General features: G+C 43.6%; 1 protein-coding gene across 1 annotated transcript in view; it reads right to left on the bottom strand.

The window, feature by feature from the left end:
• OCA2 (OCA2 melanosomal transmembrane protein) overlaps positions 1 to 17,784 on the bottom strand; it is a 527,910-nt gene extending 510,126 nt beyond the window's left edge. The window contains exon 1 of the mRNA XM_040493912.1: positions 17,633 to 17,784. The gene's annotated coding sequence lies outside the window, so the exon portion shown is untranslated. The remainder of the gene's footprint in view (positions 1 to 17,632) is intronic.
• Positions 17,785 to 25,101: the final 7,317 nt, after the last annotated feature.

Here is a 25,101-nt window from a genome sequence, read left to right on the forward strand (position 1 = left end):
CCCCCCCCCCCCCCCCCCCCCCCCCCCCCCCCCCCCCCAATAAATAAGGAGATATAGAACAGGTATAAAGAGAATAGATTAAATATGTCTGCTTAAACAAACCAACAACTAGAATAACCAGACTAGAGGGAAGAAATAAGGATAAAAGGAAGAAAAAAACATATATATACTATGAATTTTCCAAGAATTAAATCAAAAAATGCAAAACTGCTGGGTGCCTTGGAACTGGTGGCAGTGCTGGTCTGGAGGAGGGGCAGTCTGGTTCATCAGCATCAATACTGCTTCAGTAGATATGCAGTTACCTGGCATGGAGGGGCATGGTTTGGTGTGCACCAGTCCTGCCTCCACTGTGGGCCCACTGTCCGTTCCCTGAAGCCCCACCTTGTTGGTGATAGGGAAAAAATGGCAACACCCATGGACTGGGTGTCCCAGACCACTCTGTTCAGGCCGTCCTCACAGTGCCACAGGTGCAAATTAAGCAGTTTGTCCCACTCCACCAACTCCTGTGCCTCCCTGGCTCTTGGCTGGGATTTAAACCCCAATGTCTTAAAGGGTCCCCCTGTGCACCCCAGTTTCGGGGAAGTGCCACTCCATGCCATCAATGTATGGCCTCTGGCTGGTGAGTGCAGGCAGTCTTTGTCCCTTGAACAGTTATATACCTTCTTCCTACAGCACTCCAGGGAGGGTATTGCTTTCTCCCACTGTGGACTGCACCTCTGAACTAGTTACTGAACCAGGGGCTGGCTCCCCTCCTCCCCAGGTGCACAAACGGGGCAGCTGGCCCCAGTCCAGAGAAAGCCCCACAGTTAGCAACTGGCTCTTTCTCCGTCCCAGTCTGTGGTTTTTCTCTTGTCCAGATATTGTCCTTCCACAGCCTCTATTTCTCTTCCATTTGTCTCTCTGCAGAAGAGGAATCCCTCCCATCAGTGCCTATGCCATCCATTTTATCTCTCCCAGTTCACAATCATGCACCTATGGCCTGCCAGGTTGTCCCCGTGGGTTCCTGGAGACATCTCTGTCACTCTGCAGCCTGGACTCTTGGAATTCAGAGTCCTTTGGCCTCCACATTGCTGTGTTTGAGGGATGAGGTAAATTCAGATCCCCCTACTTCTCTGCCATGTTGGATCTCTCAACCCAAACCTCAGAAAATTTAAAAGAATTGAAAACACACAGTGTCTTCTGTAGCCGTGATCAAATCAGAGATTAATAACAGAAAAACAAGCAGAAAATCTGCATACCTGAAAATTAAACAACACACTTCTAAATAACCCAGAAGTCAAAGAGGAAGTCAAAGAGGAGTCAAAGAGGAAGTTTCAAGGGAAATCAAAATTGTACTGAACTAAACAAAATTAAAATATAACATTTCAAAATCTGTGGAATAAAGCTAAGCAGTGATGAGAGGGAAGTTTACAGCATTAAATGTTCATTCTGGAAAGAAGAAAAGGTCTCAAATCAATAATCTAAACTCTCATCAAATTAACTAATTCTCATCTTAGTAACCTAGAAAAACAAGAGCAAAATAAACCAAAGAAAGCAGAAGTAAGAAAATAATAAATATAAGAGTAAAAATCAATGAACTAGAAAACAGAAAAACAACAGAGAAAATAAATGAAACAAAGAAACTGTTCTTTTAAAACATCAATAGAGGGGTGTCTGGGTGGCTCAGTTGGTTAAGCATCCGACTTCAGCTCAGGTCATGATCTCATAGTCTGTGAGTTCAAGCCCTGCATCAGGCTCTGTGCTGACAGCTTAGAGCCTGAAGACTGCTTCAGATTCTGTGTCTCCCTCTATCTCTGCCTCTCTCCCATGTGCATTTTCTCTCTCTCTCTCTCTCTCTCTCTCTCTCTCTCAAAAATAAACATTAAAAAAAATTTAAACATCCATAGAATTGACAAACACCTCTACTATGACTGACAAAGAAAAAAAGAATAGAAATTACCAATGTCTGGAATTAAATGGAGAACATCACTACAGACATTACAGACATGAAAAGGACAATAATGGAACATTATGAACAACTCTGCACACATAAATTTGGCATCTTATATGAAAGGGACCAATTTATCAAAAAGCACAAATGAGTACAATTCACCCAATATAAAATAGATAATTTGAATAATCCTACAACTACTAAGTAGATTGATTTTGAATTTTTGAATTCCCAAAATACAAATCTCTAGGCCCAGATGATTTCACTACAAACTTCTAACAAACATTCAAAGAAGAATAACACCAATTCTACCCAATATCTTCTAGAAAATAGAAGATGAGGTTGGGAATAGGGAAGAGTTCCCAATTAATTTTATGAAGTTACTGTTGCCCTTATACCAAAATCAGACAGAGGCAAGAAGATGAGGTACACTTCCCAATTAATTTCATGAGGTTAGTGTTATCCTATTACCAAAATCAGAGGCAGTATGAGAAAGAAAAGAAGAGAAAAGAAAAGAAAAGAAAAGAAAAGAAAGAAGCAAAGAAAGAAAGAGGAAGGAAGGAAGGAAGGAAGGAAGGAAGGAAGGAAGGAAGGAAGGAGAAAGAAAGAAAGAAAGAAAGAAAGAAAGAAAGAAAGAAAGAAAGAAAGAAAGGAGAAAGAAGGAGGGAGAGAGGGAGGGAGAAGAGAGGGAGGGAGGGGAGGGAGTGAATGTGGCACAAAAATAATTAAATATTAGCAAAGGAAATTCAACAATATATAATATACACCATGACCAAGTAGAATTTATTCCAGAGATGCAAAACTAGTTAAGGATTCACAAATTGATCAATGTTAACTATACACTTACCATATGAATCAATAATTCTTCTTCTAGGTAGATAACCAAGAGAAATGGGGCACATGCCCACAAAAAAAACACGTACATGTTTATAGGAGCATTATTCATAACCCTCAAAAAGTAAAAACAACCCAAATGTCCATTATTAATGAATAAATAAAATGTGGTATATCCATATGATAGAATACTATTCAACAATGAAAATGAATAATATACTGATCATACTATGACATGGATGAACATTTAAAACACTGTTAAGTGAAAGAAGCCAGTCACAAAAGAGCACATATTGCCTCATTCCATTTATACATGAAGTCTTCTGAATAGACAAACCTACCGAGACAGAAAGTAGATTAGTGGTTGCCATTAGGAGAGGAGTGAAAGATACAAGGAAAATGAGGACTGACCATACATATGGGGCTTTATTTTGGGTTAGTGAAAGTGCCCCAAAATAGATTGTGGCTATCACCATCCAATTCAGTGGATATAGTGAAAATCATTGAATTGTACCTTTTAAATGGACATATTATATGATAATTATATATCAATAAAGCTAATAAAAACATCAATCAATATAATCTACCATGTTAACAGGCAAAAGAAGAAAAACCATATCAATTGTTATAATCATATCAATTTGACAAAATTCAATACCCATTCATGCTAAAAATTTGAAGAAAACTGGAATAGTGGGGAACTTCCTCAACTTGATGAAGAATATCTACAAAAAACCTATAGTTAGTTAACAACATACTTAATACAAAGAAACTTGAAGATTTCCTGCTATGATCAAGAACAAGGCAAGGATTTCCACTCTTATCACTGATATTCAATATAGTACAAGAATATCTAGCCAGTGCAATAGGGCAAAAAAAAGGGGGGGAGGGGGGTTGGTAGAGAGAGTAGAAAGGAAGAAATAAAACTGCCCCAATTTGCAGATGATATGATTTTCTACATAATAAAATTCCAAGTAATCGACAAAAATATCCTCATGGAACTAAGTGAGTTCATCAAAGTCACAGGATACAAGATAATATTTTAAAAATCTATACTTCCATATACTATCAATGAACATGTTGACACCAAAATTGAAAATACAATTTACAGTTGCTAAAAAATTAAATATTTAGATGTACATCCAAAAAGACATGTACTGACTCATATGCTAGAAACCATAAAACACTGATGAAAGGAATCAAACAACTAAATAAATTAAAAGATAAATTATGTTTATGGATTGGAAGACTCAACATAGTAAACATGTCAATTCTCTCCAAATTTATATACAGATTTAATGCAATTCCTATCAAATTCCAGAAAGATATTTTATAGATATAAAATTCAAAATATCATATGGGAAGGCAAATAATCTAGAATACCTAATGTAATTTGGGGAAAAAAAGATTAAAATGGGAGGAACCAATCTATCAAAATGCAAGACTTACACTATACAGTTACTGTTACTCTTAGTTACAGTAACTAAGAGCGTGTGGTGTGAGCAGACTCATACATACATACATGGATCAACAGAACAGAACAGAGGACCTAGAAATAGACCCATGAAAATATGCCCAGTTGATTTTGACAAAGGTGCAAAGGCAATTTAATATAAGAAAGACAACCTGTTCAACAAATTGTGCTGGAGCAACTGGATATCCATGGGCGAAAGAAAAAGAACCTTTAGTTTATTTCCCATAACTTATATAAAAGTTAACTCAAAACACAACACACACTGGGGCGCCTGGGTGGCTCAGTCAGTTAAGTGTCCAACTTCAGCTCAGGTCATGATTTCGCGGTCCATGGGTTCGAGCCCTGCATCGGGCTCTGTGCTGACAGCTCAGAGCCTAGAGCCTGCTTCAGATTCTCTCTCTCTCTCTCTCTCTCTCTCTCTCTCTCTCTCTCTCTCAAAAATAAATAAACATTAAAAATTTTTTAAAAAACGCAACACACATTTAAATGTAAAATGTAAAACTATAAAAGTTTTACAAATAAACATAGGGGAAAATCTTTAGATACAGGGCTAGGCAAAAACAAAAACAAAACAAACAAAAAACCAACCTTAAACTTGACACCAAAACACGATCCATAAAAAGAAAAAAAATGATAAATTGGACTTAACCAATATTATAATTTTTTTCTCTGTGAAAGACTGTTAGGAGGATGAAAAGACAAACCACAAACTTGGAGAAAATACTTACTAATCACATATCCAGGAAAGGATATGAATACATAAAGAACTCTCAGGGAAGAGAAGATGGTGGCAGAGTAGGAGGATCCTAGGCTCAGCTCAGCTCATGAATACAACTAGATAACCATTAAATCATCCTAAATACCTCAGAAATGAACCTGACTTCTCCATAACTACACTTCAAAACTAAAGGTAGAGAACAGGCCATATCAAAGAAGGTGGGAAGTGCAGAGACACAGTTTGAGAGAGAAATGGATCATGGTTGCTGCAGTGGGGAGGGAGCCATGGTCCCAGAGAAGGGCAAAGACAGATTAAAGCACAAGGGAGTCCACACAAGGAAGACAAATTGGCAAAGCAACTGGCTTGGAAAGCAAGAGGAGCCAAATTTTGTGAGTTCTTCCAACCAGCAGGGCTTAAAGCCTTGAGTTTTAAAGGTCAGAAGCTTTGGCTCAGGGAATGCCTGAAGAGCATTGAGGCTGCTCTTGGAGAGAGGGCAGGGGAAATAGCATGTGGACCTACAGTGTGGAAACAGCGATCTGAAAACACCTGGGGCCCACAGAAGGGAGGTCATTTGCTCATCTCAGAGCATATCCCAGAGAGGCAGCATTCACCGAGAGATTCCTCTAGGAACAAAGGAACTAGCAGGTGCCATTCTCCGCCACCCCCTCCCCATCTCTCAGCATAAACACAGGGCTACCTGCAGAAACCAGTGCAGCACTGACACTAGGCTATCTAACTTGCTTCACCAGTACCTGTCCCCCAGGCTATGGTGGAACCTCCCTTCCCAGTCATGCTTACCCCAGTCCCAGTGAAGTAGCCTCCTCCCCTAGAAGACCAACCAAAACCCCTGCCCACACCACATTTCCCAGCCTGGGAGTTTTGTGGGGCCTTGGTTTCAGCAGTGCTGGCAACGGGTCTCATTTCTTTTCTTTTCTTTTCTTTCTTTCTTTCTTTCTTTCTTTCTTTCTTTCTTTCTTTCTTTCTTTCTGTTTAATGTTTATTTATTTTTGACAGAGAGAGAGCACATGCAAGGGAGAGGCAGAGAGAGAGGGAGGCACAGAATCTGAAGCAAGCTCCAGGCTCTGAGCTGTCAGCACAAAGCCCGATGCGGGGCTCAAACCCACAAACCGTGAGATCATGACCTGAGCCAAGTCGGATGCTTAACTGACTGAGCCACCCAGGTGCCCCTCAACAGGTCTCATTTCAAAAGCAGACCAGCACACGCCTAATTAAAACTCAGCATATTCAGGCCAGGGACAAAACTGCCCATAACAGGCAAAATGAGCCTCTGCAGATGACTGGCCTAAAGGATAAAGTGGCCAGGAAACAACAGCAGAGTTCATGCAGCACATATTGGAGATACTCCCAGAAGCAACAGGCCCTAGGAACAGGTGACACTATACTGCAAGGGCATTACAGGACCTCTTCTTCATAAGGCCATTACCCTCAAGAACAGAGACAGAGAAGACTTTCCTAACTAAGAGAAACAGGCACAGAGACTTAAACAAAATGAGAAAACAGAGGAATTTGAAAAAAATGAAAGAACATGACAGGGCCATAGTCAGAGATCTAAGCAAAACAGATATAAGTAATATGCCTCATAAAGAATAAAGGACTGATCATAAAGATACTTGTTGACCTTGACAAAAAAGTGGAAGACATCAGTAAAACCTTTAACACAGAGATAAGGAATAGTACAGTAGAGATGAATAGTTCAATAAACAAAATGAGAGACATGCTTGATGGAATGAACACCAGGCTGGAAGTGAGAGACTAAGAGAAAAATTACCAGGTGTACTCACAGCTGCAAAGAAAAGGCCTCCCCACCTCCCCTCCGCCATTCCCGAAACCAGCCAGGGCATGCCAGGTTGTGGTCTGACCTAAAGGCGGGAACCAATCAAGTTCTGCTGAGTGGTTTGAAAAAAAGGCGGGAACCAATCAAGTTCTGCTGAGTGTTCAAATTTAAATGTCAACCAATAACAGCTCTGTAACCGCGAAAAATCCCTAACTTGTTTGTGCCTGTCTATAAAAGAAGCTGTAAGATCCTCGCTAGGGGCCTCTTAGCGTCACTGGCAACGAGTGCGCGGAGGACCAGGTTCGAACCTGCAATAAACGACCCTTGCCGCTTGGCTTTGACTCTGGACTCTGGTGGTTTGTTTTCGGGGAGTCTCTTGAATCGGGGCATATCAGAAGAAGAAGAAAAAATGAATTAATGACCTAGAAGACAGAGTAATAGAAAGTAATCAGGCTGAACAAATGAAAAACAAATGGCAATAGACTTAGGGAACTCAGTGACTCCGTTTGAACTCAGTATCAAACATAACATTCATATTATAAGAGTCCCAGAAGAAGATGAGAGAGAAAGGGGGCAGAAAATTATTTTTTATTATTGAAATTTATTTGAAGAAATAATAGCTGAAAATTTCCCTTATCTGGGGAAGGAAACAGATATCCACATCCAGAAGGCACAGAGAACCCCCAACAAAATCAACAAAAGCAGATCCACAAAAACATTTTGCAATGGCAAAATGTAGTGATAAAGAAAAATATTTAAAAGCAGCAAGACAAAAGAAGACAGTTATATACCCCATATGGCAATGAGTGGACTTCTCAGCAGAAACTTTGCAAGCCAGAAGGAATGACATGATATATTCAAAACGCTGAGTGGGAAAAATATGCAGCCAATCGAACCAGAGAAGAAGAGTTTCCCAAACAAAAACTAAAGGAGTTCATGACCACTAAACTGGCCCTGAAAGAAATATTAAAGGGGACTCTTTGAGTGGAAAGAGAAAAACAAAAGTAACAATATGAAAGTAGCAAACACAAAAACAAAAAACAAAAAATGAATATTTCTGTTAAAAAATTGGTCAAGGAACTCACAAAATAAAAGGAGGTAAAATATGACACCATATACCTAAAACATGGGAAGGAGAGGAGTAAAGAAATGGGTTCAAACTTAAGTGAAATCAACTTAATATAGACTGCCATATGCATAATATCTTATATATGAACCTAATGATAATCATAAATCAAAAAACACTAATAGATATGCAAAGAATAAAGAAAAAGAAATTCAAATATATCATTAATGAAAACCAGGAAACCATAAAAGAAACAAGAAAGGATCATAAAAAAACTTCACAAATAAGCACAAAACAAGTAAGAAAATGGCAATAAATACATATCCAGGAATAATCACTTTATTTTTTTTAGTTTTTTTTAAACTTTTTTAACATTTATTCATTTTTGAGAGACAGAGAGACAAAGCATAAGCAGGAGAGGAGTAGAGAGAGAGGGAGACACAGAATCCGAAGCAGGCTCCAGGCTCCGAGCTGTTGGCACAGAGCCCGACATAGGGCTTGAACCCATGAACCATGAGATCATGACCTGAGCCGAAGTCAGACGCTCAACCGACTGAGCCACCCAGGTGCCCCCAGGAATAATCACTTTACATGTAAGTGGACTAAACACTCTAATCAAAAGACATAAGGTGACAGGGGTGCCTGGGTGGCTAGTTGGTTAAGCATCTGACTGTTGATTTTAGCTCAGATCATGATTTCATGGTTTGTGGGTTTGAGCCCCACATTGGGCTCTGCACTGACAGTGCAGACTGCTTGGGATTCTCCCTCTCTCCCTCTCTTGGTCCCTCTTCCCCCACCTCTCTCTCTCTCAAAATAAATAAATAAACTTTAAAAAAAAGACATAGAGTGACAGAATGGATAAAAATACAAGACTTATCTATATGCTGCCTACAAAAGAATCATTTTAGACCTAAAGACACCTGCAGATTAAAAATGAGGGGATGAAGAAACTTTCGTTATGCAAATAGATGTAAAAAGAAAGCCAGATTTAAAAACAAAACGCAAAAGAAAGCCAGATTAGCAATACTTACATCAGACAAAATATTTAAAATAAAGACTATAAAAACAAAGAAGGACACCATATAATTATAAAAGGGGACAATCCACCAAGATATAACAATTGTAAATATTTGTGCACCCAAATACATAAAATACATAGGACCACATGTACACAACAAATACATAAAACAGTTAATAACAAACATATAGGAACTAATTGATAGTAATACAATAATAGTAGGAGACTTTAACACCGCACTTACATCAATGAACAGATCATCTGAAGATAAAATCAACAAGGAAACAATGGCTCTGAATGACACACTGGAGAAGATGGGTTTAACAGATATATTCAGAACATTCCATCCTAAAACAGCGGAATATACATTCTTTTCAAGTGCACATGAAACATTCTCCAGAATAGATCACATATTAGGCCACAAAACAGGCCTAAACAAATACAAGAAGACTGAAGTCATACCATGCACCTTTTCTGACCACAGTGCTATGAAACTAGAAGTCAACCACAAGAAAAAACCTGAAAAGACCACAAATACATGGAATTTAAATAACATGGGTTAACTAAGAAATCAAAGAAGAAATCAAAAAGTACACAGAAAAAAATAAAAACACAACAGTCCAAAACCTCTGGGATGCAGCAAAAGCCGTTCTAAAAAGGGAAGTTTATAGTAATACAGGGCACCTCAAGAAGCAAGAATAATCTCAAATAAACAACCTAAGCTTATACCTAAAGAAGCTAGAGAAAGAACTTGTTTGCTAAACCCAAAAACAGCAGAAAGAAGGACATAATAAAGATTAGAGCAGAAATAAATGATACAGAAACTAAAAAAAATTTTTTTTGAACAAATAAATGAAACCAGGAGATGGTTCTTTCAAAAGATAAAGAAAATTCATAAACTTCTAGCCAGACTCATCAAAAAACAGAAGGACACAAATAAATAAAATTACAAATGAAATAGGAGAAATAAAAACACCACAGAAATACAATTGTAAGGGAATGTTATTAAAAACCATATGCCAAAAAATTAAACAATCTAGAAAAAATGGATAAATTCCTACAAACATATTACCCACCAAACCTGAAACAGGAAGAAATAGAAAATTTGAATAGACCAATTACCAGCAAGGAGACTGAATCAGTAATCAAAAAACTCCCAACAAATTCCAGACCCAGACAGCTTCACAGGTGAACTCTACTAAACATTTAAAGAACAGTTAATACTTATTCTTCTCAAACTATTCCAAAATATAGAAGAGGAAAGAAAACTAAACACAAAAATAAATTCAAAATGGATGAAAGACCTAAACATAAGATAAAATCCTAGAGAAGAAAACAGGCAACAACCTCTTTGACCTTGGCCACAGCAACTTCTTACTAGATATGTCTCCAGAGGCAAGGGAAATAAAAGTGAAAATAAACTATATCAAAATAAAAAGCCTCTGCACAGCAAAGGAAACAATCAACAAAACCAAAAGGCAATCTACAGAATTGGAACTTTGCAAAAGACATATATGATAAAGGGTTAGTATTCAAAGTGTATTAATAATTTATAAAACTGAACACCCAAAAACAAATTATCCAATTTAAAATAGGCAGAATACATGAGCAGAAATTTCTCCAAAGAAGACATACAGACAGCCAACAGACATATGAAAAGATGTTCAACATCACTCACTATCAGGGAAACACAAATCAAAACTAAAATAAGATGTCACCTCACACCTGTCATAATGGTTAAAATCAATAACATAAGAAACAGCAAGAGTTGGTGAGGCTGTGGACAAAGGAGAATCCTCTTGCATGTTGGTGGGAATGCAAACTGAAAACTCCACTCTGGAAAACAGTATGGAGTTTCCTCAAAAAGTTAAAAATACAATAAACCTATGATCCAGGGATCACATTACTTGTTATTTGACAAAACAAATACAAAAACACTAATGCAAAGGAATACATGAACTCTGATGTTTATAGCAGTATTATTTAAAATGGACAAATTACGGGGCGCCTGGGTGGCTCAGTCGGTTGGGCGTCTGACCTCGGCTCAGGTCACGATCTCGCGGTCCGCGAGTTCGAGCCCCGCGTTGGGCTCTGGGCTGATGGCTCAGAGCCTGGAGCCTGCTTCCGATTCTGTGTCTCCCTCTCTCTCTGCCCCTCCCCTGTTCATGCTGTGTCTCTCTCTGTCTCAAAAATAAATGAACGTTAAAAAAAATTAAAAAACAAATAAAAAATAAATAAAATAGACAAATTATAGCCCAAGTGATGAATGGATAGATGAATGGATAAAGAAAAAATAGTATATATACAACAGAATGTTATTCAACCATTAAAAAGAATGAAATTTTCCCTTTGCAACAACATGGATGGAGCTAGAGAGTATATGCTAAGTGAAATAAGTCAGTCAGAGAAAGACAAATACTATGATTTCACTCATATGTAGAATTTAAGAAACAAAACAAGGGAACAAAGGGGGGGGGGGGAATGAGGGACAGAAACAAACCAAGAAACAGAATCTTAACTATTGAGAACAAACTGATGGTTACCAGAAGGGAGAGGCGTGAGGGATGGGTAAAACAGGTGATGGAGATTAAGGAGTGCACTTGTCCCGATGAGCACTGGGTGATGTGGGAATTGTTGAATCACTGTATCGTACATCTGAAACTAATATAACACTATATGTTAACTATACTGGTATTTTTAAAAAATATTTCTAAATAATAATAATAATAATAATAATAAAGAATTCTCAAAACTCAACAGAAAGGAAAATTAAAAATTAAAAAATATCAAGTAAGTGCAGATATTAAGAGTCACTTCACTTAGGAGGATATACAGATAGTAAATGAGCACATGAGAAAATGTTCAACATCATTAGCCATTAGGGAAATGCAAACTAAAACTATGATATATCACTACACACCTATGAGAATAGCTAAGATGAACAAAATAGAGACAACAGCAAATGCTGGCAGAGGATGCAGAGACTGGACCCCTCATACACTTCTGGTGGGAATATAAAACTACACAGACCCTCTAGAAAGCAGTTTGACAGTTTCTTAAAAAACCACCATACAACCTAGCGATTGCCCTCCTGGACATTTATCCCAGCAGATAAATGAAACTTATATATTCACACAAAAACCTGTACATGAATGCTCACAGCAGCTCTATCCATAATAATCCAAAACTGGAAACAACCCAAATGTCTGTCCACGGATGAGTGGTTAACCAAATTGTGGTACATCTATACCATGGAATCCTACTCATCAGTAGAAAGGCACAACTAGTGATATATACAACAACTAGCATGAAACTACAGAGTGAAAGTAATGAGTTAAAAAAAAAAACAAAAGCAAATCCCAAAAGGTTATACATTGTATGATTCTGTATGTTTGGCATTCTTGAAATAACAAAGTTATAGAGATGGAGAACAGATTAGTGGTTGCCATGTGTAAAGCAAGTGATACAGGCAAAAGGGATGTGGGTGTGGTTATAAAAGGGCTACATGAGGAGTCCTCACAATAATGGAATATCTGTATCTTGACTGTGTCAATGTGAATATTCTGGTTGTGATATTGTACCATAATTTTGCAAGATGTTACCATTGGATGAAAATGGATAAAAGGTACATGTAAATCTATAATTACCTCAAAATAAAAACTTTAATCTGTCTTCACAGAGGTTTCTAGCCACTGCCCAATTTCTCTCCTGTCCTTTAGAGCAAACTTCTCAAGACCACTGTATTCATTTCTCCTTTCTTTCCTGAACCCACTTCAACCAACCTCATGTCCCCCCAACCTGATGGAAAACAATCTAGTCAGGGTCACCTCCAATAACATCCAAGCTCTGGCCCTTTCTCAGATTCTCAGCAGCCTTCCCTTTTAGTCTCAGGGTTAACTGAGGCTCTTGCTCTTCCTCATTCTCCTTTGTTGGCTCTTTCCACTATTCCCAGCCTTCACCTGAGGCCTGCCCTCCCTAGAAGATCTTAGTCTCAGCTTTAAACACTGGCCATTGTCTAGAGAGGTCTATCTCTTGACCCAACTAGCTCTCTGCTGAGTCTCCCACCCACAACTTCCTCTGTACCCTGGCTCAGCAACTGCCCAGTGCCTCTGCTCTTGTTCAGCTCACTTTCTGGATACCTTCTGGGATCACAAAGGCTTCTGCTCACCCAGAGGTCCCTCTCTTTCTCTTACATTTCTCATCCAGGTCTTCTAAACACATCCCAAACCCTCCTGCTTGCACCTGGTCATTAATTTTCATTTAGATGGCTGGAGCATTCCAGTCCTACAGACTGTCCTCTGGGAGGGACCCCAACACCTTAGCCCATGGCCCACTCTCAATTTCCCAACACCTTCCAACTCCCCAGCTCACAATCTGTCCTATGAGGACCCCAACCCCCAATTCCACTATCCATCCTCTAGGAATGTCCACCTCCACTATCCTAACCCACAGCCCATCCTCTGAGGGGGCCCTCCCAACATGCTAGCCCATGGACTAACCTCTGGAAAAACCCTCTCCAGCACCCTAGCCTGTGGCTGCTCTTCTCTTGAACCCACAGTTTCAGCCTAGCCTCTCCCCATATGCCTGACATGCAGAGAGATGTCTGGGACTCACCCCTTAAGACTCCACAGAGAAGGGCCCACCCTGAGCACTGAGCTAAGCTCAGACTACAATAGACATCTGCAGTCAATAGGGGAAGAGCTACACCCCTGAGCCCCTGGGTGCAGCTGTGTCCTGAGCAGGGGTAGAGGACACAGCAGGCTCCTGCTGGGGTGGGAGAACTACTACGTGAGGTCTGAGTGGTAACAGAGGGGCTATGGCCCTCTGCCAGACAGCCCTCCACCATGGCTGAGCCCAGGCCTTTCCTTCTAAGCAAGATTCATACCAAATTGACCAAACTGCCACCAACTTCTGTAAAAAAGTAGATATTGTGGCTGACATTTCAAACCCCATGGAATGTTCCTATCTTCACACCTGGATCTTGCAGCTCCTGGGTCTGCCCTCTGGCTCTGCTCCCTTCCCCAGCAGCCTTGTAGCAGTACTTCCCCATCCCTCCAGGTCCTACAATGACCCTGCCCACCTAGGCCCTCCTCCTGTTGGTGTGTCCTGCCACAGACTTGACATTCTGCCCACGCCTTGCCTGGAGACATAGCTGAAGTTCACCAACCCTGCTTCAGGTTGTGCTATTTGGCCTTGCTGCTCCTCCCACAGATGTGCCTGTGATGTGGTGGAGGGGCTCATTGGGAGGATAGCTCTGGGTCAAGAGTGGCTGGAGGCCAAGGCTCAGTGCACAGGGGCAGGGCATAGGACACAGGTTCCAATACCTGCCAATGTTGAGGAGAGAACAGAATTCTGCCTTTGGGCCTTTCTCAACTTGGTCCAGCAGTTGTTGTTGGTTGCTGGGCCTGAGACGATGATCAGACAATTGAGATGTAAGAAAGGCGGGGATCTGTGGAGCTGTGTTCCCAGATGCTAGAGCCAGGCCAGGGCACCCCCAATGGCTCTTAACAGAACTTGACTGGGCTTTTGTGGGCATGGCAGGGTTTGTTGGCATTTATGGAGCACAGCTCAAGTTTGGTGCAAATGGCCTGACAGAGCATGAGGGGCAGGAAGCGACAGGAGAACAGGGGTCCCAGGAACCTGCCCTCCGTGCACCCCAGTCCAACAACTATCTTTTTGACACCCCGGGCACCTCCCGTTCTGAGGATCTGGTGCCTTCCCCTGCACAGGCATGCCAATTAAACTAATTAAATTACTGAAGGACGATCCTCATGTTGGTTTTGTAAATCAGTAGCAGAAATATACATCATTTGGAATATAGTACCTTTGTGAATTTTAAGAACACTTTTCTTCAAGTTCTTTAATCACTTGACATAATACAATAATGAAAAAAGAAAAAGAAAAAAGTATACTGGCTGCTGTGAAAACTTTGTTATTGAAAATAACCCGCTCGGCCGCTAATCTTCTCCTCTTGTGCAAGGTCCTAAAAAAACACTTGAATCTTCCAATGTTCCTTTCCATGGTAAGCACTACTGAGGCCCAAAGCTCCGAAGTCAGTGTGGAGCTGTCCACATGGCTGTGTCTCCAGGGGTGTGTGGCTGCCTCTGAAGGGTAAATGCTGTATTTGCATTTGCTTGGCTGAGGCCTCCAGGTGTGACTGTAGGAGGATCTGTGTCCACAGGGGCGTGGCTGTCTGTGGGGACTGGCTGCGGCAGTTTGAGCCCAGTGCACCTTTCTAATTGATGAAGCCTGGAAAGAGGCACAGCCCCTAGGGCGAGGAGGCTGGTACAGGCCAGCTCCCTGGTCAGACTACTTCTCAGTCCACTCTGAGAAAAGGCAGATATGTCTGTGGTGGGTAGCGCAGAGTGGGCTGTGCCTCCACCCACACAACAGGCTAGGGCACAAGAGTCTGACCCTGTATCTCTTCAGATGAGGTTTGCAACATGTGAATTTGGGTAGAAGTTTCTAGAACATTCAACCCAACAGGATAGTTTGTAATCGCTTTTATGCTCTCCCCGTGCTGTGCCCAGGGAAGGTAACTAGTGGGCGCGCTTCTGAGTGCCTCCAGGAGCGGCGCTATCCCCGCTGCAGTCTGGAACTGGGCCGCCGTGCTCAGCCTCCTGCCCTCGCCTGCCTGCCTGGGCAGGACACCCTCTCACGCCAGGCCTTGCCACCAGCCCCCAGGCGAAGGAGTATCCGTCTCTTCTACCTGCACTCCAGGCTGTTTCGCTTATTCCTGCGGCGCTGTGTTGTTGACTTTTCGCGCATCCTGCAAACAAGTTTGAAACTGTCCTTTGCCCGTCAAAAAAAAAAAAAAAAGAGAGAGAGAGAGACCCATGCTGGGGCGAGTCCTCGCTCTCTTCTCTCTCAGAGCGCGCCTCCTGCTGCACAGGGCACAGCAGGTTGGGGCACGGCCAGAGCACCGACCTCATCGCAGAGTGAGTGGCCTCACAGGCCACCAAGTCGGGCCCCACCTCACGAGGGCCTGGGCCACTAGGATAGTGCCCCGTGTGTGGGCAACTGGCCGAGAGGAGACTGCTTTCAAGCACAGGAAAGTGCTTCTGCGAAGTGGTAGGGCTGCCCCCAGGAGCTAACCAGAGACACCTGGTGTGTGGGTCTCTTCTCCTATTTTCCAATATATAGGAAAGATTGAAAACTCCCCGAAAGGCTCTCCCCTTCCTGTGTACACAGGCCGCCTCTTCTGGGCCTCCAGCCTCTAGGTTGTCCTCCCCCTTTTCGGGCCTTTCATGTTTCCATTGCAAGCCAAATCCTCCCCATCCTATCCCCACCATTCCCCAACTAACCCCAGAGTTAAAAGGCCCTACTCCTCTCCCTCTCCCAAAAGGCTTAGATCTCACTAGTGGACAGGCAATGCTCCCAAGCTCCCCTCTGCAGCCTAGATCACTGTGTGCAGCTGCCTTCTTGTCTCCCCTGATGTCCAGCATCCTTCTAGATGCACCCATCACAAACCCAGAGCCTGAGAACTGTCCTCACCCTGCAGAACTTTTACCTATGAAGTGTCCCCTACCACTGCCCTGGTTGTGCAGCTACCTCTCAGTGGGCAAGACTCAGCTACCTACCACCCAACCACAGTGATCTTTCCAAAATACACATCAGACTATGTGTCCTCTGGCTTAAAACCTTTCCCAGGTGTCCCAGGTGTGGGTACTGCTAAATCTCCAGACAGGGCTTTTCTTTCCTCTGTAATTCCTGATGTTCCTCAGACCTCAGCTAACTTCAAAGGGGCCATGACCTTTTTCAAGAATAAAAACAGTATCAGTATTTGCTTTTCATCAGTATAATAAAATTTATGTTCCTAAATCACTTGCACTTTACATCTGATATGAACAACTGCACTCAAATGTTTGTAAACTAAATTGCAATTAACAAGCAGTTTTTGTTCAGTTCTTCATGGTTTACCTAGAGCTTTCACCTCTGTTGTTTTTAATGAGATTTAATCTTCATTAGCAATTATGTGAGTTGGTATCACCAGAAGCAGTGAAGCTCCCAGCCCCCACAAGTCCTACTCCAAGGACCTGGATAGCAGGCACTGCCCCAGGTGCCTGGACAGCAGACTCCATGCCAACCCCTATAAGCAAATTCAGGAACTATATTTCCTAGGTGGTTTAGGTAACAGTGGACTGCCTTGTATTCAGGAGATAATTGCTCACAACTGACAACATCCTCCTGTTTGCTTTCCCTCAGAATCACTGCATATTGTGGAGTTGTCACATCCCCGAAGTGCTCAAAGGATCACCTGCGGAACTTCAGGAGCAGCCAGTTCTGTGTGGTGGAAGGCTAGGCACCTGGCCCAGGCAGGCCGGGGTCTGTAACCCCAAGAATATCCACACAGGGAAGCTTGTGCTTACTATCCATATCTTGGAATGAGCTAGCGACATCCAATCCATTTATTCTGCTGTGTGTGGTCAGAGTGAAAAGAAGAGGCTCTGGGGGATTTAATGCTTTCCCCCACCCCCACCCCCCCGCCCCCGCCGGCGCATTCCACAGAAACGCCTGACTAGCGCTCACGTGTGTGAAGCCAGCAGTGGGAGCAGATGCCGCCCTGCAGTTCAAGCAGAACATTCGCTGTCTGAACACGTCCAAACGCCCTTCAGTATCCCCATGGGCCACCCCGGGGTGAGGGGCCCGGTTTGTCCTGGGAACTTGCCTCTCAGTGAGCGGCTCCCGTTAAATCTAGAAAATGCCTGGTGTGGTAATGAGCGCCCTGTACTCACACCAGCTACTCATTTTCCCCTCCATAAAGCAACGACTCAACACAGGCTTTTTAAAACCCTACCTGCTTCCCAGAACAGACAGGTTAGCTCCTCACGTCCTCTCTCCCCACTGGCCTGACGACTTGATCTTTCTCCAAAAGTGAAGTTGTAAGATACAAACTGATAGCTCCCGAACGGTGAGTGGAGAGCTAAGGAAAACTCTGCTGGGACTGGATGCGGGCGTGGGCACCGCGGGGGCGGGGCGAGCCCTCCTCCGCACCTCCCGGTCTGGCCACTCCCACAGACGGCACCTCTGGAAGACTCCCCCAGGCCCAGGGCAGCCTGCCCCGGAGAGGAGGAGAGGGCTCCCTCGCCCCAAGAGCTATGGAAGACCCATCGGGAATGGAGGGGGGAAAAATGCAGAAAATGTAGAAGGCCGGACCCTCTCTGAAAGCGGACAGTCTGCTTGCTGTGCCTATCCCAGGGTCTAGTTTATAGAAGGTAGCCAAGTACTTGTAACAGGTTTTTTCCTGTGAACGAGATTTGGGAAAAACATAAACTTAGTGCATATTTTGCTTCCTTTTTTTTCTCCTGCATTTTAAGAGTTCTCAGCTAGAACTGATAAACCTGACCAGATTCCTCTTATTTTCTCATTGCCTGTTCCCCCTCAAGCCTTGGGCTGTGGTCAATGTTACATTTGTAGAAGGCTCACCCTTTCTCCCATACAACACACACACAAAGAAACATAAACAGAGACACACAAACTCATGCATGATGCATCAGACATACAAATAGAACACACAGGCACATAAAGCTAAACACAGATACAGATAAGTATACACATGGCCACCAGCACACCACACAAACACTACACACACATAGACACATAAACCACATACTGACACAAACACACAAGGAAATACAGGCACACATATAGACACACGCACATACAGAACACAAACTACAAAGACACACACACAGAGACACACATATCACAAGCATACACTATACACACATTAACCACACACAGAAACAGGGACACACACAGAAATACAGAAATATAAATAGACACACAGAGAGCCGCATAACTACACACACCAACACCCATGCACAGACACACTCAAGACACATAGAGCCACACACAAACACATAAACTACACAGACACAGACACCCAGGCCTGCAGTGGGCGAGGCAGCCCTAGTGGGATCTTAGCCCCACTTCACCCCACCCCAAGCACTGCCCAAGGATTGGCAGGAAGTTAGAGGCTCTTGGGTCCTCCACCATGTAACAGGCAAAACCCAAAAGTTCTCTTTCTGGAAAATGTCTCTTTAAACCTCTCTGGGAGAATTGTTTCTTCATGGAGTCTGGCTATGCTAGGTATTTGGGAGGCACAGACTTTATAACAAGCATGTTGCATAGGACATAGTGTGGTCAGACTACCCAGGAGCAGACACCAGGGATCCAAAGAACCTCTGGGTCTCCTAGAGCATGGTGGGCACTGTCACACTGCAGTCCCCAAGCTGGCCACAACCACCAGAGAGCCCAAGTTCTCTACAGTAAGGTCCAGTACGGCATTTCAGACACTTCAGATCATATCACTGCACACATTGGGTGTGGACACAGTTCATATATGCTGTGCCTGGTGACTCCATCCACATGGGGCAGGGCACTACAGAGCCTGTGAACACAGCAGAAATGCTGGCTCATCCATGCTCATCCCTGAGCCTGCACATTCTCCTCCAATGCCTCAAGAAACACCAATACAGGATAGAAAGTATCAAGGGGGGGGAGCCCAGAGCATGAATGTGCTGGCACTCTGAATGGTTGGAAGGTTCTGGGTTGCTCCCACCCTTACAGAATGGTATCCACACCAGAGGAACCTTGATGTGCAGGCCAGTAGGTCCAAAGGAGGATCATGAAGCATTAGGAGGACAACCATGGCCAAACACATGGTGCCTAGTGCCTGTGTTACTAATGTCCACCTACTGACTCTAAGCCTGGAGAGCAGGGCTGACTGCATGCTTCCTTCTCACTTCCTCATCATAAGCCCCTAATGTCTGTGGTGGGATCAACTACCCTATTCCAGGAGTGGGTGCATGTGGCCTAAATTATGGAGGAAATCCCACCCCTGATAGAGATTGGCATCTACATGTCCCATCCCACATGGCAACAAAGCCCCCACAGTACAGGTTTCCACACTGGAACAGGAGTCAAGCTTTCCATCTCTGGGCTCCTCAGTTATTGCCAGCCCATCCTTTTGGTTGTTGAAGCCAGGTCCAATTCAGCGTTCCTTTCAGGCAGTTAAGAATGAGGATTGGATGCAGATAATGTTACTGGAAACCTGCAGCATAATTCATGGTGCCAGTGCTGTACCGTGGAGAGGTTCTGATTTCTTCAGTCAGAAGTGATTGGGGACAATGTCAGAAATGATGTGATTCCTGAGCTGGGCAAGAAGATTTCACCAAGGGAAATTCCAAAATAGGGACTTTCTAAATATTCTTAGCAAAGAGCAGTATCATTGGAATCTGACTTGCTATTTTCAAGTATACACAGTACTTGAGGGGCGCCTGGGTGACTCAGTCAGTTAAGTGTCCGACTTTGGCTCAGGTCATGATCTCAGGGGTTGTGAGTTCGAACCCCGCATTGGACTCTGTGCTGACAGCTCAGAGCCTGGATCCTGCTTCAGATTATGTCTCCATCTCTCTCTGCCCCTCCCCTGCTTGCACATGCTCTCTCTCTCTCTCTTAAAAATAAATAAAAATTTTAAAAAATAGTATGCAGTACTTGAATGTATAAATTCCGATATACCTGTAATAAAATCCCTTTGCTTACATTATATAAGTAGTGGTGAGTTTTATATGGATGTGCAGATGTACATATTGTCTGCCTTTGTGGGTGATCCAGTGAAGTGCCCCTGGCTTCTCACCCTCAACAGATAGGTGTGACTCAGAGTGATCTCCATCCCAGTCCTCCAGCCCCACTTCACATGGAAACCTGTCTGCAACTCCCCTTTGGAAATCCCACCTTCTCTCAGGGGTCCCTGTGACCACCCACTGTGCAGGCCTCTCTGGCCACCAGCCTTTGCCTGCTCTGACTGCATAGGCTACACATCCTGTTTCTCCACTGCTGCCCACAGGTAGTTCAATTTTCCCAGCCTGTGCACTGACTCCTAAAAGATGTAGGAGAGAGGGGACACTGGGCAGACAGCCAGGGCAATTTCCTTTTCTGTCTCTTAGCCCACCCCAGAGAGTGACCTGAGAAAGAAGAAAAATCAAATGCAGACTCACATGGGTTCTCTTTATCTACTGCTGTGTAACAAACCACCCCAAGTTTAGTGGTAAAAAATAGCAACCATTTATCATGCTCCCAGATGCCATGGGTCTTGGAACTCAGAAAGGCACAGTGGAAATAGTTCATCTGGGCTCCAGTACAGTCAAGGTGGCACAAAGGCAGGAAGCAACTTGAGACTGGAGAATGGAAGCATCTGGAGGTGCCCTCACTCACTTCTGTTGTGAAACTGCCTGCCCTGCCATGTGGCTTCTGCCCCGACTCTTGGACTTGCTCACAGCATGGTGGCTGGGGCCTAAGGGACGGGAATTGGAAGCTGCCAGTTCCTTCAGCCTTGAACCCTGGACTGGCCAGTGTCACTTCCATCACACTCCATTGGTAAAGCAGTCATGAGGCCAGATTCAAGGAAAAGGACACAGTCTCCAGTTCTTGATGGGAAAAATGTCAAAGAACATTAGAGCCATGTTTAAATTGCCACAGACTGCATCCTAGCCAAGGATGTAGCAAGGAAACAATGAAGTCATGATGCAAACAATGGGAGGAATCTTGGGATTCAAGTCTGTACTTTATTCTTTTACTTAGAGGCATGGGGGGGGGGGGATAAGTGGGGGAGGGGAAGAGAGAGGGAGAGAGACAATCCCAAGCAGGGTCCACACTATCAGCTCAGAGCCTGGCATTGGGGCTTAATCTCATAAACCAGGAGATCATGACCTGAGCCAAAATCAAGAGCTAATTGACCGAACCACTCAGGAACCCCTTCAAGTCTGCACTTTAAAGGCATTTTAATATGTAATGAGCTGTAGAGCAACCGGAACTCTCACTGCTGGTGGGAATGCAAAATGGCACAGCCACTTTGGAAAGCAATTTGGCAGCTTCTTACAAAACTAAACATACTCTTACCATATGATCCAGCAGTTGCATTCCTTGCTACTTACCCAAGGGAGTTCAAAACTTACATTTACACAGAAACCTGCACACAGATATTTACAGCAGCTTTATTCATAGTTGTCAAAACTTAGAAGCAACCAAGATGTTCTTCAGTGGATGAATGCATAAATAAACTGGTACATTCAGACAATGGAATATTATTCAGCACTAAAAAGAAAGGAGCTATCAAGCCATGAAAAAACATGAAGGAATCTTAAATTCATTGCTAAGTGAAAGACACCAATCTAAAAAGATTCCACTCTGGAAAAGGCAAAACTATGGAGACAATGAAAAGATCAGGGGTTTGGGGGAGGGAGAGATAAGTAAGTAGACAGAGCACAAAAGATCTTTCTATGTGATACCGCGATGGTAAATTCATTGGTTGCAACAAATGTACCACTCTGGTGGGGGCAATGCATGTGTGAGAATAAGGGGTATATGGGAAATCTCTGCACCTTCTGCTCAATTTTGCTGTAAATATAAAATTGCTCTAATAAAAGTCTATTTTATAATGTAATGATCTAGAGGAAAATTCATTGTGCAGATCCCATTGTATACAGGGGAAAAAAACCTTTGAAAAGTGGCTGGGATGAGGCTCACCAGGTAGAGCTCCCTGCAGCAGAGAAGGGTCTGCTCCTCACACCTGCTCACCCATGAGGACGGTGTCCTTGAGACTCACTGCCAGCAGTAGGTCTAGCCTACTCCAGCCCTGGTGAGGCAGAAAGGAAATGCCCAGAGTCCTGCATTTGTGCCCTCTTCACTAGGACCAATGTGTCAACTACAGGTTTTTCTGTACCCTGCACTGAGACTGGGATGTTACTGCTTTGAGAAATAATGGTCCCTCCCTCTAAGGGCCTCTTTCCATCCAAGCCAACTAAAGGAGGAGTGATAGTAAGGGGCCCTGGGCACGGGTGCCTCCACTGGGCATGCACATACACAACAGGGTGCAAAGCTGAGGCTGAGGTAACAGCAATGACACAAAAAGAATTTTGTAAGGACAAGAGAGACACCAAATGCCTGTGACCACCATGACATGCCAACAAGAGCAAGTGCAGGAGGCCAGGGACTACTCTCAGCCTGATGGCAGCATTTATAGTATGTGGCATGTGTTGCATACAGTAGAGCTCACCTATCCACAGGCCAAAAGACCCCACAGTATAGCAGGGTTGGTAGAACCAGTTCTCAAATCTCCTGTGCTCCCTGCATGTCCCTGCACTCAAGCAGATGGCTCAGGGACTCACCTCATGCAGCCTGCACCCAGGACGGAGTGGTACCACAGGAACATTACCTGTGCCTCCTGAGAGCAATGTTAGATTGCCCAGCCAGTGTGGGGTGGTGGGGTAACCAGGTAACCCTGGACACTGCCATGGCCACGTTAGTCTCAGATGCGCCCCTCAAGGGGTAGAAGTCCCATGGTCATGGACTCCCTTTTTGATTCACAAAGAGGCAGAGGTTTACTGTAGGCAGCCCTGTGGTTGGAAGGACCTAGGGCTAGTACAGGGCAGGAGTGGGTAACCCTCATGGCCTATTCCTGCAGTCTTGGGCATGAGCCCTGGCCAGCCTGCCTGGCACCCTTGAGCTCTGACAGAACAGGGCCTAGGCTCCCAGGGCAGATGGACCCACAAAAGGAGCTGTATCCCCAGCCCATCCACACCCAAGATTCACGATACATGGCCTTCTTACTAAGCCCATTGGGATTTCCAAGAGACATACCCTATCAGAGACACTTGCTATAAAGTATTTACCTACAAAAAAGGAGTGATTAATCAGCTTTGTCAGTGCTAAAGCCTGAGTTGTACTGAGACTGAGAGATAGGAAGGATCAGAAGACCCTAATCCACAGAGCAGACTGAAACCCCAGGGGTGTCACACTCCATGTTCCCTAGCTGCTCCAGCCATCAGACCCAGCCTGGAGAAGGCCTCAACCCCAGTGCCTGGTACATATGTGAACAACTAGCATATGAAAGACCAGGCTAGGTCACCTATACCTCAGACTTCTCCCTTCTCTTCCACTGTTCCCAAAAGAAAGTATCTGGCTAGTTTTGCAAGTCAAGACAATTCACATGTACATGGACTTAGGAAGCTCTCTCTGGTATGCCGATTTCTAGTCAACCCAGATGTTTCTAACAACCTCAGAAACCAGTGGTCACCCTGATGCTGGACAGTAGTATTCTATGCTGGTGAAAATTAATAACCTTCCTTAGCGTTCATCGTTGAACACCTGTCAGCCAGGTACTGTCTCTACGTTCTCTAGCGTTCAAACAGCCACTAGTGCAAGGGCTGCCATTTATAGATGGTAAGATGTGTCTTCCAGAAGTGGACCTGTCAGACTTGGGCCCAGTGTCCAGCAACAACACAGAGCCAGCAGCCACTTCTGAGGTCATAGATCAAGTGGCAGAGCAGAGGCTACCCACTCCACACCACCCTGCACTGCTCTTCACTCAGGCCTGGTCCCAGCGCTGGGACATGCTAAAGGAAACTGATCCCAGCTCCTGGAGCTTGTACTTGGGCTTTAAAAATGGGGTGTACCAAATGAAAAACTGCAGAGCAAGGCAGCTGGTCATGTGGCTGTGTGGAGGGTACATAAGTTCAAACAAAGGCACAAGAGGCTGACAGCCCCTTGAGCAAGCACTAGGGAAGGGAAGGCTATCAGGCCCTGGGGGACAATACTGGAGATGCTCTATGCTTAGAAAACCAAAAAGAATTTGTCACGGATTCTAAGGGTGAACATTGGTGTCAGGCATCATATGAAGTTTTTATAAATCTAAGCAGATGTAGCTTCATATGCATTGTAAATGCACATCCATTACCATTTTTATTGGTAGAAAAACAAACATGATGTATCACACCAACTTTATGCCTCAGAAAGGATTAATCCACAATTCAAAATGTTGATGGAATCTGCCAATAAAATTAAGTAGTCTTTATCAGTGACTGAGGATTTTCACTCCTAGCATGGATGGGTCTGTCTTTCCTACAGTTTATCCTTCCATAGGTTCTGCTGTACTAATTTCAGTCTGCCAAAATGAATTATAACTTTATGGGACACTTGTGTCGCTCAGTCGGTGGAGTGTCCGGCTCTTGATCTCAAGGTCTATGGGTTTGAGCCCTGCATCAGGCGCTGTGCTGACAGTGCACAGCCTGCCTGGATTCTCTCTCTCTGCCTCTCCCCTGAACATTTGCACGTGCACACACACTCACATTCTCTCTCACAAAATTATTTATTTAGTGTTTATCATTAAAAAAATGAACTATAACTTTAGGCTTCATAAATAAGAGAAAGAGATTAAATTGAAGAGGATCTGTAACTGTCTTAGAGATTTGTCTTGGACAAAAA

This window comes from Herpailurus yagouaroundi, unplaced genomic scaffold (genome assembly GCF_014898765.1).
Source record: "Herpailurus yagouaroundi ecotype Mexico unplaced genomic scaffold, PumYag 185, whole genome shotgun sequence".
NCBI classification, from domain to species: domain Eukaryota; kingdom Metazoa; phylum Chordata; class Mammalia; order Carnivora; family Felidae; genus Herpailurus; species Herpailurus yagouaroundi.